Below are 16,115 nucleotides of genomic sequence, written 5' to 3' on the forward strand. Positions count from 1 at the left end.
TTTTTTTTGCCATAATTTATTTGTTACAAAAATTTAAAAATTATTAAATGTCGGCTAATTTAATTTTCATGTGAGAACACAATAGTTGAAAGTCACAGGACCATTTGATTGTAGCATAGAGAACACACTTAATCAATTAAAAGTTTCAATAATTTCGAAAAAAATAACCAATGCAACAGCGAATTTAATAAAAAGATAGGAGAATGTAATTTTTATTTAAAGATATATATACATACTTATATAAACTTTTAAGACATATGTATTATTTTCTAAATTAGTTGACGAGCTGAGTCAAAATATATCCAAATTTTTCAAAAGTTTCGTCATGAGGACCAATGCAATAGTTAGATTTTCATACGATTCTCTACTATTCAAACACTACATCAATTTCATGAAAAACTTCCATTGCATAATAGTATTCTGGTGGCTGTAGAATTACGCCTGGAAAAATAAGTTTAACACTTTTAGTTAATGCTATTTCTATTATCAATTTTGTAGTTTTACATGGTGATATTAATGCTATCGAATTTATGTATACACCATCTTTTTATCTTCTTATTTTATTTCACAGAACATAACATTTTTGGTAGCTTTGATTATTCGTTATGGTACAAATCTTTCAAATATTGTCTACAAAATTTAAACAATCTATCTATCAGATCTCGATTAGATCCTTTGAAGAATGGACTACTATATCGCGTTACTAATGCCGGAAGGTCGCATCTCAAAATCTACGCCCTTCTGGCCCTGCAGAACCAAAAGGGCGTATAAAAACATTTTTTTTTACTCCAATTAGCCTAAAAATGTTTATAACATATAGATCTGTAAGGAAAGTGAATAAAAATTGTTTTTTTGTATACGCCCTTTTGGCTTTAAGACAAAAAAATTCTCAGGATCTTTTTACAAATTATATTCGAGATAAGAGTCGAATTTTCCGTCAGTAAGCTGTTCATTCTTCTCGAGATGTTTTCATCGCCGATCTCCATGGCTCCAACGTCGGCAAAACCAGTCCCTGGTATATTCTTTCTTCAGGTGCCTGTTGTAGTTATCATATCTCATCTTCGTCGAGATATTCTTCATCGATTCTCTTCAGTTTTGATCGCGCCAAAACGGCTTACAGTAAATTTATACAAATTTCTAGGTGGCCTGAATGTGGACTCCACAATTTTCCTGTGATTATTTGTACCTGGCGATCTCTTAACCAGCACACTCCTGTAATTTGCCAAATCAGCTTCTAAATATCCTGACGATCCATTTCTTCCAGCGCATGTTTTAGCTTCTTACCCCATTTGGACGAGCTGCCGTGATTTCGAAACAGTAATTACCATCGAAAATGAAATTTTAATATTGAAATTAATATTTAAATTATTTTGTAGTTGACGTAGATCGTGCTGAACTAAGGAATGACGAAAATGCACATCCAGCGGCGGCTGCTGGCGGTTTTATCTATAGTAATATATAAATTTTTTATAAATTGAATTATACATTTTTTTAATGATTTAGAAACTATTCTCAATGATACTTTGTAATTATTTTAGATTCTCAAATTTGCCTGACTTGTTCAGACGAGGAATCACCACCGGACGTCGTCTACAACCCTTGCCGGCACTGTATTTTTTGTCAAGCATGTCAAAGACAGTACGTGCAAAGTCTGCTTGGAGATGGGCAAATTTTAACATGTAGTTACTGCCGACAAGAGGTTGTCTCAGTTGACTTGCTTATTTAAAAATATTAATCCTCATTACTTATTATGTCTTTAATTTAAATTTAATTTTGTTAAAGAAACTAAAATTTTATTACTTATTATGTCTTTAAATTTTTATTTAATATTACTTTCGAACAAATTTAAAATTATAATTATTAATACATTTATAACAATCTATCATACATTTATAATAATCTATCATACATTTATAATAATCTATCATACATTTATAATAATCTATCATACATTTATAATAATGTATAATACATTTATAAATTAATACCTCACTAAAGTTTAAAAAAATAAATAATATCTAAATTTTATTATTAGAATTATAATTATTTTTATTATTATTATTATTTTTGTTGTTGTTGTTGTTGAGAAGTCACAGAATCCGCTTTAATCGCAACGTTAAACACTTCGACCCAATAATAGTTAAGTGGTGGAAAAAAAAATCATCCTAATGCGTTCGACACAAGGGTTTGGTTAAATTATTTTTAAGTTGGAGAAGGAGATAAGAATTCTGATGTCTTCTTGTATCCCAGATCTCAACTACAAAAAATCGGTTACTTAATAAAATATTCTCGAAACCCATCAAAAATAAAAACGACCAGCTGATTCCGTGAGCTTTGAATGACAGTAACTATACTCCAAATTGTCTTCACGGAAATTAGATCCGGGTAAAACTTTTTGTTAGTCCACTACATCGTATGGTGACTGCTGAAGGACTTTTCAAGATGATGAACAATTTGTTTGATGAAGTTATCTATATTGGTAAGTATATCAACAGATATAAAATAAACTTCACAAAATTTAATCTGTTGTCAATAATATAACTAATTTTTTGTTTATTACATATTTATACAGATAAACAAAAGTATCCAATTAACTCAGCTCTTCTTACATGTAGTAGCAAACATTCGTACAGAGAAGCTATTACTGCAGCTTTCATTGAAATAAAAACGGTGAAATTTTCAAATGTCGTCCAACTTGACCTGTATCTTGAAGATTCTGCTTACTCTGTCGACTACGTGCAACAAGGACCTTATTTCTGTTGCGAATAGATAAAATCAATATTGAAGTAATTGAAAATGATATTCATTTATATATTTACTTGAAATAAATTTCGATGAGTAATTCATTTGGTTACAGATTTGATTTAGATACTTCTGTCGTAACTGCTGGCTCTGGCAACACTCGATGAATCCAATGAGTTTGCACAAATCTTTGACATGCATCTCAAAGACCATTCAAGTTGTTGGACTAACTCCTGGCTTAGGAATTCTCTCAGCGTCTCGTACATCTAGTTCCATTATTTAAATTTTTTCGTAGCGAAAAAAAATTGCCTTTGCCGCTACATTCATGTTTATTGATACCAAATCATTTATAAAATTTTAATAATATTATTATTATTATTATTATTATTATTATTATTATTATTATTATTATTATTATTATTATTATTATTATTATTATTATTAATTTATTACATTAATTAAATACTTTTTTTCAATCCAAAATAATTACCTTAGTAATTAAACCTGCGAGTGGATTTCAATCGTGATAATGTCTAACTAGTTTTACGTTTAACAGCCGAGACCAGTGATTGCAGTTTCAATCGGCTTAGCGAAACGAATGGAAATTTTGAAAAAACGTTTTTAGAGATAATAGATAATTTAATAAACTATTTCACCACAAAGCATTTTTTTCAAAAATTTCATTCGTTTCGTGAAACCAATCGAAACTGCAATTGCTCTGCTGTTGGAAGTGCGACAGAGATAGTTCCGTTGAGCTCCGTGAGAGCAAAGTGAGAAAAAGATGGTCTCGCCTGTTAATTTCTTAGGTATAACATGATTGAGCCAAATATCGAGTTACAATAGTGTAAAAGAGTTAGCGGCTGTTAGATTAAAATGATAAGACTAATTATAAAATTATGCATCGAGAGAAAAAAGAGCTCGATTCAATGCGACTTGGCTCAGTTTCTTTACATGTTAGATTTTTATTAACAAAACAATATTGTCTGTAAAAATGTTAATTATTATTTAATATTTAATTTTCGAATTACGTTATTATTATTATTAATTTTTATTTATCAAGTTATTGTTACTAGTATTATTATTATTGATAAAATTTCTAATAATATATATTAGACGATGTGACTTTGGTCAGATTGGTCAGATTGAAATTCATATAGGTTTTTTCATTATCTGAAGAAATCTACTGCATCAACGGAACTCCTACAGTCGATATGGCCGATTGACTTTTTAAACGTATGACGTTAGGGAAACATCACGTTTAGAACCTTGAACGATTTACAAATGGCACACTTGTGATGCTATCGCTTTTAGAAGCTTTACATTTTTGAAGTATAACGTTTCTTAACATGAACGTTCTTTAGACATCACATTTCTAGCATATACATTTTAGGATTAAGTAACGTTTATGAAAACTAATTTTCGGCAAGTGTCACATTTCTTACATGTGCTTATCTCGATATCATACGTTTGGGATATTGCACCTTGCTAAAAACATTACGTTTTGTATAGTCTCTGTTAGGACTAAGTTGTTGCACCCATAAGGCTGACTTATTTTTTTCTTAAAAATTAAATGAGCGTTATGAAGCATGCATCTCGGATTTTCCCAACTTTCCTATATTTTTTTTACATTTTATATGTAAATAATTATTGAAAGGATTGTAATTATAGATCAGGATTACGAAATGTTCCATGATTACTGCAATTTTAATGGTAATTTTTAAAGGAAATTAATTTTCAGCTAGAAAATTTTTTCTGGCTCCAAAATAACTTCAATCTTTTTCATAATTTTCTTAGTTCAAGTAAATTTCTTTTTATGTGTAAGAAATAAAAATAGATTAGATCGCCAAGTTATTTCACGAAAAATATATTATATAAATTGTAATATTTAAAGTATAATTAAAAATGTTCCAACTTTTCTTATTTCAAATACACGGTGAGAAATTTCCATTACTTTTTATTCTGCATGGATTTTAGATATTACAATGGTGCATATTACGAGTGAACCTTATTGACTCAGAATAAAATTTTACAATGGCCCATAGTAATTTCCGAAACAAATGAAATCAGACATAGTAAATGGTAGAAATTGAAATGTACCATAGTAAAATGAAATATGCAATAATTTAAATTTCCGAATGTACTATAGCAAAAAAAATAAGAAAACGTTTGTAAAAATAAAAATTTTAGAGTAAAATGTTTTAGCAATCAAAAAATATCAAACCAAACAAGATTTTTTTGTTTGCAATAATTTTAAAAATATTTTTTAAAATATAGTTTTTATTTTTTTTTCATTTTAACAATGAACGTAGGATTTATTTTTGGCAGTTAATTTTATTATGAATAATTATAAACACAATATATAACTTTTAAATTATTTTTATTATTATTAGAAGTGTCGGTTGCAGGTTAACCATCAAATGTTTGTTTTCATTTTAATTTTTCACGGTAAATTATTAAATATTTTATTATTTATGAATCTTACAAATTTTCATTAACTATTCATGTGTTGATGGATTTATAAACTAATATTTATTTAAAACTTAATGTTTATTGCAATTTTCATAACACCGTTAACCACTACTGATAGCGTCTGTAGACTTATGTTGACAAAACAAAGCAGCACGAAAAAATGAAAGAGCGCGCGTCGCGACTGACGCGCATACGTTTACTATGGGACATTTGAAAATTTCATAGTCACAATTTTAAATTTAAACCGAGTACACGTGACTAAATGTGAAACTTTTTTATAAATTTTTATTGTCGACTGAGCAACAGAAATTTTACTATGGAACTATAATGAAAAGTTTTAAGCACACTAACAGTTTTTGTTCTGTCAGTTTACGAAAATTTTTTATATATGTTTATGTAACAGTTGCATGGTCAAATTTACTATGGTCCCTAGTAAATATTGATTGGTACAATATGATATTCTTAAATTTTTATGGTAATATTTTGAATTGAGTCATTAAGGTTCAGTCTTATTATGTATGCATAGTAAATTTCTACAGAAATTTCTCACCGTGTACTTTTGTATCACACATCAATTACAAAAAAATTCAAAATTTTTAATAAGCTTTCCCCAAACTTTTTCAAATGCTCAAAATAAACTTCTACCATAATTCACTAAACTAAAATATAAAATTTCAATAATTACTCAACAAATTTAATTGTTAATTACTTTAATTGGCATTAACGAAAACTCCAAAAAATGATCTGCAAAATGTTAATTATGTAAAATCGAGTAAAATAAGCTTATATATTAAAAATATACAAACATCAAAGTTATTATAAATGTATATATTCCATATCAAAACTTATAACCAAATCTACCCCTTATACAATATTTTATTATTCTATACGAATTATACAAATTCACATTTATTCGCTTTTTTAATACCTCGTTATTACCATTAAAGTTTGTTTTAATTAACAAAATGTATTGAGTTGTGTTTTAATACACTCACTAAATAATTTATACGCATATCTGTATAATATGTCCCTCGGGATTTTAGCTTATACTCATTCAGAGTATTTTATAACAATAATAACAAATAATAATAATGAAAAAAGTATAAAAATAAATCTTTTGTGAATGCATCAGAGGTGAGAGCACAAATTTTTTTCTTGTATCAAATACGTATATATGTATGTATGTATGTATGTGTATACATAAATCTTACTTACTCATACATCCCCTATAATATACACCTCTTACCTCAACCATCCCTTTCCTTTTCGCGCTTGATTCAACCAACTAATTGGCATTTAGACGATATTATAGGCCACGTTATTTTCATCATCGACGTTGTTGGAGATTATATGTATATAAGCTTGACAAACTTCCGCATCGTTCATTTCTAATGATTATAAAATAAAAAAAGGGTTCTCTTCCCCTATCCCAATATATAACTACACACTTATACGCATACATATGATATAAATGTATGGGCGTTTTATGTCGCGTGTTTACATATGCGTGTTAATCGCGTCTAGTATGATATAAAGGTGTGACACTTGTGTAAAACACCATCATCGGAATCGTTATAACTAAGAGTATTTATTACTGTACTAGACGGATAAAAGGTTGCCGCCAATTTGAGTTATAGTTTAATGCGTGAAAAAATTCCTACAGAAAACTGTATGCTGTGTAATGAATGCACATGTAAAGCTTTTGAGTTAATAAAATAAAAATAAATATAATTAGTCGGATGTACGTATACGTGCGGGGTTTAATTGCATCAAGGGCTGGGGCGCTAAAATAAAATAATGAGAATGTGTGAAATTTAAATAAGCTGCATTCCCTTAGTTTTATTTCATTTTTATTAAATAATATCCAGTTTACGGTTTGATGCTGGTAATACGAGAAAAAATTTGTTTTGTTTCGAGGCCTCGGTGCATATGTGAACTTTCAATGTTGCGATTTTTATAGCAATTTAAATGCTTTCTTTGTTGTGATATTTTTTGTCGGTACTTTCTTTTGATTAAAAGATATTTTTTGCTTATTAATGAAGTTTTTGTTTTAGTTATTTTTTGAGTAAAGGTGAAGGGGAAAATGATTGAATCTAATCATGTTATAATTGGATCAAAATGGTTTGATTTAATCAGATTCAAATATTGGAAGGATCCATCTATATATCGGGAAATATAATTATATTTTATTATATGTAATTATAAACAATTATATCTGATTGAAAACTGAAAAAAAAAAATTAGGAAAACGGTTGACCCTGAAGGCCATCCCTGCAACTTCCCGCCAACTCTATATCTAAACGCTTGAAATTACACTTATGACGTTTTTGAGCTCTTCGAGCTCATAAATACAATTCGTGTGTTATTTTGAGCTCTCCGAGCTCAAAAATAGCTTTTGTATGCTTTTGAGCTCTACGAGCTCAAAAATTTGATAGAAGTTTGATAAAACACTATTTTTTGAATTTTCAAATCGCAATAACTTCTGAATGAATGAACCGATTTTCACGGAGTTGGTAGTATTCGACGCAGTTTCTTAAGCTTCATAAAGAATCTTCAAGTTTAAATTGATAGAACGAAAAATTTCGGAGTGATTCCGAAAGAACACTTTTTTCGGTTTTCTTTCGTTCACGCTATCTCTCGAACGAATCAACCGATTTTGACCGGATTAGTGGTGATTGACGTGGTTTTTTAAGCTCAAGGGCGGATTAGTTTTTGGAGTTGATCGATGAAGCCGTTTAAAAGTTATTCAAAAAAAAATTTTTTTCCGATTTTTTTTTAGATTTCTCAAAATTTCTCAAAATCTATCGGTCCGAATCGATTCAAATTCATAGGAAATTTAAGTTTAAGGGAACTCTTTAGAACGCCGTTTGGTAGATTCCAATCGGTTCAATCGTTCAAAAGTTATAAGCGATTCACATACTTACACACACACACACACACACACACACACACACACACACACACACACACACACACACACACACACACACACACACACACACACACACACACACACACACACACACACACACACACACACACACACACACACACACACACACACACACACACACACACATATATATATATATATATATATATATATATATATACAGACATAGTGACAACCTCGCGGGGATAGTCAGGGAAGCTTCCTGTGGCCTTCAAACGTCGAGATCTGATGAAAACTCGATTTTTGCAAAACGGGGTGAAAACAATAACTTCCCGATTTTTTAAAATCTTCGATTTTCTTAGCGGGAAGTTAAAAATTAACTTGAAACGTGAATCAAACGAGAAAAATTCTTGAATCAAGTAAAATTTACTTACACCAAAAATCATTTATTACATTAAGAATTTTTCTACTCAAATCAATAAGATGAAGTTTTTCAAAATTATTTCCTCGTTTCAAATAAATTTTTTTTCTGTGCACACGGAAAAAAATTTCTGGGAAAATTTACGATACAACTATTGTAAAGCTGGACTCTACTTTCATTACTATTAATTGTCAAATATTTTAGAAGAAAATTTACTATTTATTCATGAAATTTTGCAATTTACAATTAGAAAAAATACAGTATTACTATTGTAAAAAGTAAGAGATAAAAATTTTCAGTGTTGCCTCTGTATCTTTTCAATAGAAGTATAACAAATTTTACAATAGTTAAATTGGAATGTTTTTCAATTAGTGTGAGTGATGGCCGTACACAGCGCTAGACTCCGAGTTTATGTCAATGTTGAAGAACTTCGATACTACTTTACCTCGGATAGCGTAAAGGGAGAGTCTCTGGCTACCAATAAAGAGTTCTAGGTTCGATTCCCGGATAAGATGAAATTTCTGATTTCTTTTTTTGGTTACTGTAAAGGTAGCAATCAGTCTAACCTCCCATCTCTTTCCCTCCCTAAAATTTCTTTAAATAAACCGACTATCAATTTTTGCAATAGTTGAATTGTAAAGTTCACAAACACATATTGTATAATTTGCTCTATAGTATTCGACTTTTTAAGTCTCTCACTTGTCTAGTTTGTTGGATAAAATTTACAATAGTAGATCGTAAAAATTACTAAATGAGAAGTATAGTCCACCGTTACTAGTTTATTTAATAAAAATTACGATAGTGAAATATTAAAAATTCCTTCAATTTTCTTTCCGTGTAGAAGTAACAAATTTTACAATAGTTGAATTGGAATATTTTTCAATTAGTGTAAGTGATAGCCGTGCACAGCGCTCGACTCTAAGTTTATGTAAATTCTGAAGGACACCTGCACAAAAAAAATTTTGGTTCATGGTGAATTTCCGGATGAATTTCAGATTGGGAAACAAATATGAATTTCATAATGAATTTCACGGCGAATTCCAGCTGAATTTCATGATGAATTTGAAACAAATTGTATATGAAACTTAATTTTTTTAATCTATAAAAAAATATTCGCAGTCAATTATATTGGAATTTTTAGTTTAATTTATACTGACATAATTTATGATTCTTAAACTTCTATTTGGATTTTTTTTTTTCGAGTAAAAGGACACAATATGCAAAATAATATTTTGAAATTCATCATGAAATTCAGCTGGAATTCACCGTGAAGTTCATGATGAATTTCGAAATATTATTTTGCATTTTGTGTCCTTTTACTCCAAAAAAAAATCCAAATAGAAGTTTAAGAATAGTAAATTATGAATCAGTATAAATTAAACTAAAAATTCCAATATAATTAACTACGAATATTTTTTTATAGATTAAAAAAAATTAGTTCATGTACAATTTGTTGCAAATTCATCATGAAATTCAGCTGGAATTCGCCGTGAAATTCATGAGGAATTTCAAAATATTATTTTGCATATTGTGTTCTTTTATTCAAAAAAATTTATCCAGATAGAAGTTTAAGAATCGTAAATGATGATTCAGTGTTAATAAAACTAAAAATTGTAATATAATTACGAACGCGCCAAGACATAGCTCTACTGGTGCCTAAAAATCAAGTTTCCTATCTCGTCAAAAGAAATTGTATTTTTAATCCATAATCCTTGTAAAAATGTTAAAACAAAATACACTGGCAGCAAGAAGAATGATTACTGAACTAATTAAAAATACTGCTTAGCAAATTAATTATCAATTTTAATGAAAAAACCCGTTTTAAAAATTTTTTTTAAAACTTTAGTGGAAATAACTATCAGAATATGGTGATGTGGTCAAGAAATCTATCAATATATACAATTTTAGGACTCATTTTTTTCAGCCCTGCCATTAAGCTCTAATGAAAAACCCTATGCAATATCAAAGCTTGATATTGCTTCGTTTAGTTGTAATTAAAACATTTTGATTGGTACTCACACTAAATTTTCCTATTTTGGTCGGCCATATGTTTTATTTTTTAGTAACAGATTTTTCACAGAGACTCTGCGACCGAGCCAACGTATGCATGCGTATCGACTTGTAAGTAGTTGGCATACTCTAACACGAGAAAGCGTTTTGTTCACGTCATAACTAATGCGCGGGAAATTAAAAAATAATTAAACAACATACGTATGACATGAGCGCTCAAGGCATGCACATTTGGTTTTACCTAACTTTTTGTATTTTCGGTTACTACAAAGTTACCAATAAGTCCAACCTGCTACCTTTTCCCTCCCTAAAATTTCTTTTTAAAAATTCGACTGTCAATTTTTACAATAGTTGAATTGTAGAGTTCACTAACACATCTTGTATAATTTGCTCTATAGTATTCAACTTTTTAAGTCTCTTGCTAGTCTTGTTTATTGAATAAAATTTAAAATAGTAGATCTTAAAAATTATTAAATGAGAAGTATAGTCCATCGTTACTATTTTATTTAATAAAAATTACGATAGCAAAATGGCAAAAATTTCTTCTATTTTCTTTCCGTGTATATATTATATATCTACCCGACTAGAAATTTCGTGAGGCATTGCCGAACAATCAATTCGGGGCAAGTTTGGCTTTCCGAACTTTGGCAAGCCTAATAGGTAAGGCAAAGTTCGGCACTGCCGTAGTTTTTCCAAGCTACGCCCAAATTCGGCAAACCGAACTTCCGCAAATCTTTGGTAACTGTGATTTCATGCGAGTCAGGCATACCAATAGTATATCAAACTTTGGACTGCCGTTGGTTTTCCAAGCTATGACCAAGTTTGGCAAACCAAACTTCGGCAAATCTTCGATAACTGTGATTTCATGCAAGTCAGGCATACCAATAGTTTGTCAAACTTCGTTCTGCCGTAGGTTTTCCAAGCTTCACCCAAGTTTGGCAAACCAAACTTCAGCAAATCTTCGGTAACCGTGAGTTCATGCAAGTCAGGCACACCAATATAAGAAGATAATATCGAGCAACATAGAAGAATTTCATATTTTCTGTTGTTTTACAGTATCTGGAAATTTCGTCCTAATACTCTGCCGTCATCGATATTTCATAAAAATTTTTTTTACTAGGTGGCTGATGAGGGTAGTTCGGGAATTGTAAAGTACGAATTATTTTGTCCAAAGTGTATGACGTTGTCCTGAACAATATATGTGATTTTCAGACTGATAGTCGGCCGTCTTCGATTTTTTCATGAATTTTTTTTTTTACTAAGAGGGAAGTGAGGGTAGTTTAAAGGTTATTCCGGACGTAATAGGGCGCTAATTATTTTTGACAAGTTGTGTAACGGTGTCCTCATGAATTTTAGTGATTTCCAGACTGATACTTGACCGTCTTTGATTTTGCTATAAATATTTTATTTACTAAGTATGAGATAAAGGCAGTTTAAGAGTTGATCCGAGGGTAGTAGGTATTTGATTATTTTTTCTGAGTCGTATGAAGGTGTCCTCAAGAATTTCTGAAAATTTCAGACTAATACCCGGCCGTCTTCGATTTTTTTGAGCTAATTCTATAAGTCTCCATTGAACACCGAAAAATAAATTTTCACAAGTCAAAAATCAGTAAAATTAACCAGAAATCAAAACTTATATAAATTCAGTAAACATTTTCTTCACAACAATCGTCTCTTCGGCAGCGGAGAAAAAGTAATTGTAATGTTTTCAAAATTTAACACTACATGTAGTTATTTAGTCAACGGACTAAGAATTTTACAATCATTTTACTTTTACAGATCACATAACTAATGAATTCTTTTATTGCGGGATCGCGGAAATGTAACAGATTAAAATGAATGCATTTTCCAAACACTTGAGATGTGGAAAAGAAATTTGGCTTCTTATTTCAATAGAATTCATAAAAAACACGTACAATTAATTTTCTATAAAAAATTGATGTCACGAAGAAAATTTTAGTTAACGGAAAATTCGTCGCACTTTAAGCTAGGCAGATTTCAACCACCTCCAATTACTTTAACTGAAACTAAATGCTCATTTCAAATTTTTTTCTTCGTGACAATTATTATTCATTTTTGTAAGAAAGCCATGGAAATATTATAATGATTGCGCATTGAAAGTTACAATTAATATTAGCTAGAAAAATCACATGTTTAAAAGGTACAGGCTAATTCGATATAATTTGGAATCTGTAAAAGTCAAAACAGTATCGATGCTTACAATTTTATCTGCGGGGCATAGTTACGTTCATACAAAAATAAAGAAAGAAAATTTAATTTATTTCCCATTACAATTCGCCCAGCGAAGCGGGCAGGAACAGCTAGTATATATATATTTGGATATATCTATGATCATATCAAAAATATAGATATATATTTAGATAATAATTATACAAATTTATGCTTAGTTTTATCTTGTAATATATTTAAATTCCTTTTTTTAGGAGTAACAAATAAATTTCTTCAAACATAAGTATATTGAAAAAAAAAATTCAAAATTTCCTTAAAATGTGACGTGTAGAAAATTAGCAAGCAAAAAGAAAACACGTGAAAAAATTTCATAAATAATCCATGTTCATGGTCAATTATTCGAACGCACCATCAATTTTTAATATTGTGTACGGCTTAGAACTTTGTCAATAATGAAATAGTCGATATTTTGTCTCAGGTATATACAATATGTATTGGACTTGACAATTTCGAGGATGTCGTAAATTACAATCATAAATAAAGCTGTAAACTTAGCCGGGGATTTTATAGTAGAACCCAGCTTTTCTCGAGTTTTTGTTCTCTAATGGTCATTGTTTTATGGACTGGCATAAATTTGCAAATGTCATGCATACGAAGGAGGAAAACTTGCATAGATTTATAATGGAGATTTTATGCCGTACGTTTTCGAACAATAGACTTAACTTCAGACTCAATAGTATTAAATATATTTAAGAAAAGGTCGTGGCAATACAAAGTAGGAGAGAAAATGATGTCCCCGGTTCATTTGGGCTAATTTTTTTCCTGGACTTTTCCAGTGTGACAAATACTTTGGCATGGTAACATCTCTTAATCTCTTAATAATAGCAGCTCTTGAAAATTGCGTGTTTCAGGTACAAAATGAAAATTAATTTTTTTTTTGTTGAACCGCTTGATAAGGTCTAAAATAATATGGATGTATTGGAACGGCTCTCTGTAAAAATGCGCTTGAAAATCGGATCAAAATAGATCTCGTAAAATTTGACTATATTTTTCAAAAATTCAGTAATTAATTTTTTATTTATTTAAAAAATATTGTTGGCTTTAGCTTATTTGTAATAAATTTTATGACAAAAAAGTAAAAAAAAAATTATGAAAGACCATTGTATCATTAATAAAAAATAAATTTGTCGAAGAGGCCTTCTAGTTCATTAGAACTCATAACGATAGTTCATATTTTAAAATTTAATATGTTCTTGATACGATTGTAGGTTAGAAAATTCAAATGAAAAAAATTTTCTTTTGATTAAAATTTTTAACTTCCCGCTAAGAAAATTGAAAATTTTCAAAAATCGGGAAGTTATTGTTTTTACCCCGTTTTTCGAAAATCGAGTTTTCATCAGATCTCGACGATTTGAGGTCCTACACTGATAGAAAATTTATGTTGACTCAAGAGATATTTTCTTGATTTAAGAATTTATTTTGGAAGACAAATGATTATTTTCCATAGAGGAAAGTACCATGGGGCCTAGCTTGGCCCAGCCTTGGCTCAACTATGTAGAACTCTGGGCCAAGCTTGTAAGCCAGGCTTGGCCCAGTCCTGGTTGAAGTCTGGGATGATAACGATGGGCCAAGCCTGGTTACCAGGACTGGCCCACGCCTGGTTACCAGGGCTGAGCCATAGTTAATTTTCAAGTCTGGCCCATGCCATTTGATAAAAAATGATAAAAAAGAATTATTGGAATATTATTTTTTTATTTTATTTTGTAAGTAAAGTAAATTCGAACCTAACTGTTGCTAATTATAGAAATAAAGTGAAAATCGTATCCGTTCTAACCGAGACTCGAACCCGAGCCGCGCGCTTGCCAGACTGATAACTAACCCTTACACCGTACGACCGATAAGTTGATGCACATCTTATTATTCTGATAAGCTAAATCTATATAGTGACGAAGTGTGACGGTTTATTATTTATATAATTTATGTTATTTAATATTGTGTTTCGATGAAAATTAACTATTTTTTACAAATGTTTATTATAGTTAAAAAAAATGAAAGAGTCAAGTTGTTATATTACTTTAAACTTTGTACATCGTTCTGTATATTTTTAATATCTTATGATAAATTTTCATGTTTAAAATTATCAATATTAAAAATTCAACTGTAAATTATTATATTTTAATTTTTTTAAGACTACATCAATTTTGACGATATGCAATTGTCTTGGTTAAATAATAAATTTTAAATTTTAGAATTTGTTAGCAAATATTCGTTAAACAATAAATGTTTACTGTTTAAAATTCTATTACTTAATGATTTATTAAGTTTGAATTTCCCATTGAATGGCTAAGGCTAGGTTACCCAATTCTGGCTCAAGTCTTGGTTGCTATTCAACGCCCATGGCTACAAAGAAAAAAAAATTTACTTAAATCAAGTAAATAATTTTTAAGAATTTCATCTTCTTGATTTGAGTAGAAAAATTCTTAAACTAAGAAATTTTTCTCGATTTAAGTAAATTTTATTTAATTAAAGAATTTTTCGTTTTGATTGAAGACAATTTAACTCTTCAAAGTTATTTTCTTGGTTCAAGAATTTTTCTCTTGAATTAAGTTAATTTTTTTTTTTCAGTGTAGGTTTCCCAATCTTGGCTAACCCTTGGGTAATCATTGTGGCCGTGACTGGCTGACCCAGTTCCGGCCCAGGCTCGGGTAATAATTGGGCCGACCAAGGCGTGGTTGCCCAGTCTTGGCCCAAGCTTGGGTCACCGATGAATCGCCAAGGCTAGGTTAGCCAGTCTTGGCACAAGCTTGGATAATTATTTGCATGGCCGAGGCTGGGTTAACCAGTTTTGGCCCACGCTTGGGTCGCCAATGAATGGCCAAGGCTGAGTTAGCCAGTTTTGGCCCAAGATTGGGTAATCATTGGCATGGCCGAGGCTGGGTTAAACAGCCTGGCCCACGCATGGGCCAATACAGGTACGCCGAAGCTAGGTTTCCCAGTACTGGCCCAAGCCTGGCCCCTTTGTCAACTCTGGGGGTTTCCTGCATGGGTTTGCTTTAAGAATTTCTTGTCTTGATTTAAATTTTCTTGGCTTAAGAGCTATATTATTTTCAATCGATACGTATAAGTTTTTCAATCAAAATAACATTATCGTTTAAAAAACTTAAAATAATTCGAAAACTAAATAGTCTTTAATTGTTATACCAAAAAAAAATTATTTCTTGGAAATAAGTAAATTCACTTAATTAATGACTCAAAAAAAAGCCATTCTTAACACAAGTCGGTAACATCTTGAATCAATATATGTTATCGCCTATATCTTGAACCAAGAGACAAAAATTCTTGAAAAAAAAATATATATATATATATCTAGTTTCAAGAGTTCAATTTTTT

The 16,115-nt window shown here is 30.2% G+C and overlaps 1 long non-coding RNA gene across 1 annotated transcript; it reads left to right on the plus strand.

Moving 5' to 3' along the window:
• The first annotated feature begins 876 nt into the window (after positions 1 to 876).
• Positions 877 to 1,793, plus strand: LOC123266590. Its single transcript, XR_006509807.1, has 3 exons — positions 877 to 1,119; positions 1,377 to 1,451; positions 1,539 to 1,793. It is a non-coding gene; the product is annotated as an uncharacterized LOC123266590 (long non-coding RNA).
• Positions 1,794 to 16,115: the final 14,322 nt, after the last annotated feature.

The sequence above is a fragment of the Cotesia glomerata genome, linkage group LG6 (genome assembly GCF_020080835.1).
Source record: "Cotesia glomerata isolate CgM1 linkage group LG6, MPM_Cglom_v2.3, whole genome shotgun sequence".
NCBI lineage: Eukaryota > Metazoa > Arthropoda > Insecta > Hymenoptera > Braconidae > Cotesia > Cotesia glomerata.